Source organism: Xiphophorus hellerii, chromosome 22 (genome assembly GCF_003331165.1).
Source record: "Xiphophorus hellerii strain 12219 chromosome 22, Xiphophorus_hellerii-4.1, whole genome shotgun sequence".
Classification (NCBI taxonomy): Eukaryota; Metazoa; Chordata; class Actinopteri; order Cyprinodontiformes; family Poeciliidae; genus Xiphophorus; species Xiphophorus hellerii.
The window spans coordinates 575,024-578,543 of record NC_045693.1 but is presented as its reverse complement, the minus strand read 5'-3'; positions in this window follow the sequence as shown (position 1 = coordinate 578,543).

Below are 3,520 nucleotides of genomic sequence, written 5' to 3'. Positions count from 1 at the left end.
ACTTCTGTATTAAAGGAAATGGGCACAGAGATGATGTAATAAGTATATTTTCTTTAGAAACAGGAAGAAAACATCTTCTAAGATCATAACAATTTTTTTAAACTGAGTTATCATGAACCAACTTGTGTAAAATTTAATTCAGTTAATTTTTCTAGCACCAATTAACAAGAAATATTCTCTCTATGTTCTTTGCAAAAAAAATGTACTGAAGCTTTTATCACTTGTTTTACCTGTTTATCTTAAATGCAACAGATTAAACCAGCATGTTTTGGACACTGCTGTCATCTCTAACTTTAGAAAAGGAAAGCTGCAGTCATGAAAACATTTCACATTAACTTATAGAGATGCATGCAACAGGGACAAACATGGACATGCTGGTGCAGGATGCTCTGCATTGCTCTCCTTTGCTCTTGCTTCATCACCCATGTTGGTTCTTCCATCTTCCTTTATGTGCTGTTAGCTGGTGGGCTATGACTCAAGATGTGTTCGGCCAACTGTGGGCCACAGAGACACTGGAGGGGCTCGCTTTATGTTGGTCTCCCTGCAGCTAACGCACCAGAAATGATCGCAAAAGTAATTTCATGTAAATTACATTAAAAATAATAATAACCCCATTAAAACTTTATTTCTTTTCCTCCTGCTATTTAATATTCCACAGGTGAAAAGAGAAAAGGGTTCTGAACACACAGAGACAGGAAGTGAGGTGAGAAGTGTTTCACAAAATGACACCTTCAAAATTTCTCATAATTTTAGAGCAAAATCATTCAGATATTTCCAATATGGCTGCTGTCTCAGCTCACTCACTTTGCAGCTTTACTGCAATGGATCCAACATATTTTTATAGGATGAGCAAAAATATGTCTGAAGATGAAGGTTATGCTCCTTTCAGAGGTTTGTGGAACAGAAATATTACATCATTGGTTACACTCTCATATTCTCCATATTCCAGCATAACTTCTCTCTACTGATTTTCTTCAGCTTGGACACATTGTCAGAGATTAACATAGTGCACCATTCTGTCTGAATTTAACGCTGACTGAAACACAAGTTAAATAAATTAGAAATAATAAAAATTCAAAGGACAAAAGTGGAGCTGGGATGTTGGGTAGGAGTCTATATCTATGTCAACACTCTTCAGTAACTAATCACTTTGTGTAACACATTGTCAATTAAATGTACACAGATGGATAATAACTTCTCTTGATTATGATGATTTTCTGCTTACAGCTGATGAAAACTTGATACTTAATATTAGAATATTACATCAGGCCATGTCAAAATCCTTAGAGGCATTTTTCTCTGGTTCAGCTTGTAGGTTAGAAAATAAAGTCCTTAAATTTTGAAATGATCCAATGAGGGTTGAAATTGTCACAGTAACCACAAAACTCAGTATATTTAATAACTTTTAAAAGAGTAAAAACTATCAAAGGCAAAACATGAGGATGAGAAACCAAGAGAAGCTGTTTCACCTTCAACAGCCAATCTTTCCAACATTTTCAGACAGAAGTAACAGATGAAAAGATTTTAAACAATTCAGATTCTGGGACAGATTAAAGGTCAAAATGTGTCCCACATGTAACGTCCACAACGCGACATTTAAAACCATTACAGTGCAGCAGATTCACAGCTGTAAGAAATTGAAATGAATTTCTCAGGTTTGACTTCAAGTAGCAGCAGAAAGTAAAGAATGAATCTGTTAGAAAATATAAATGAAAACCTTCTAATGCTGTAAAATGAGCTACAATCATCAAAATATTTCTAAACTAAATATAAAAATCAAGTTTACTGAACCTCAGCACACTATAATACGCTTCCAGGTTTGTGGTGCATAGAAGCTGAAAGCTGCTTCCCCTCGTTTGGTTCTGGTTCTGGTGAAGCACAGCAGAATCAGAACCAGAAGACCTGAGGGGTCTGGAAGGTTGATACAACAACAGCAGATCTTTAATGTATTGTGGTCCTAAGCCGTTCAGTGATTTATAAACTAACATCAGTATTTTAAAGTCTATTCTCTGAGCTACAGGAACCAGTGGAGGGACTGTAGAACTGGTGTGTTGTGCTCTAACTTCCTGGTTCTAGTCAGAACTCCAGCAGCAGCAGCGTTCTGGATCAGCTGCAGCTGGAGGATTGATTTGTTAGGCCGACCTGTGAAGACGCTGTTGCAGTAATCAATGCAATCAAAGGTAAACACATGGTTGGGTTTCTCTAGGTCTTGCTGAGACTTTAGTCATTAGATGTATTTTCCTATCAACAAAGTGAACATTTTCTAGCTCATAATTCTTTTCCTCATGAATTCCAATAATAAAAAAATCTGGCAGATTGAAATAAGCTTCATGAAGTTTATGGTTGTGTATGATTTTCAGATGGTGAAAAGTCCAAAAATTAAACTAAAACGGCTTGGATAGGAAATGTTGCTGTCGCCACAAACAACAGAGTATTTTAAAATGTCAGCCATTTCCTGTTTCTGCACAGTTCTGAGAAACTAAACAGAAGTTTTTGTTGACCACAAGTAGAGATGGTTTTATCAGTTGTAAAAGATTGCTTAACCTAATAACACTGTAGATAATAAAAAATAATAGAATATGTTAACATTAATATTTAACAAAACATAAAATAGAACTGTTGGCAGAATTCAAATGCAACAGCTTTAAGTCATCCACCTACTGGGAGGATTTGGAGTCATTATGTTTTTTATTTCAATTTTTCTATTAATTTAAAGAACTCTCTTTTCTGATTAAAGATTTTTCTAGAAATTGAACATTTCAATAGAATCCCATGGATTTTATGTGTCTGTTTTTTTTTCAGGTGGATATACTGTATGTGGTTCAGAATTAATTAAATTACAGAAAAGTTATTCTGCAAGGCCACGTTCAGGACTAAGAAATCCAGAACAATAGTCAGAGAAAGTAAGATGTAAAGATATTTATCCATCTATGGCACCTAAACAGCTGTAGTGTGCAGAGCAGACATGTTATCATCATCAATGCTGCTGATCTTCTGATTCTCAGACATTTTACAGGAACACAGTGAAGCTAAAATCTTATCAACTTCATTTTCCTCAGAAAAATATACAAAGCTGAGTCTGCAAGAGGATTTAGACATTGACAAACTGCAGCTTCAAAAATTACATTTTTCTTAACTTCCTCCAAAACTAAACATAATGCAACTGGCAGAAAAAGTAGAATATATGTAAGCAACACCACAACCAGGACTGAAAAGATTCGATGTTTCTCATCAGCAGTGACACTGCGAGTTTCAGACAGAGCTTTAATGGTCCCAACCAGGCAGAAGATGAACAAGGGAAGAGGGAGGAGGAGAAACACACCCAATATGGTTCCACTGGTCTTTAGTTCCAGGGGAAGATAACCGCTCAAGATAAAAAATACAGAAAGGATCCAGGACTGCAAACGCAGACCAACACAGATGTCTTGATGTTTTTTTCTCAATCTGTACCACAGCGGCTTGGCAACCATCAGATACCTGGAAAAAACAGACAAATGCTGTTGGGCATTGATGTAATGGT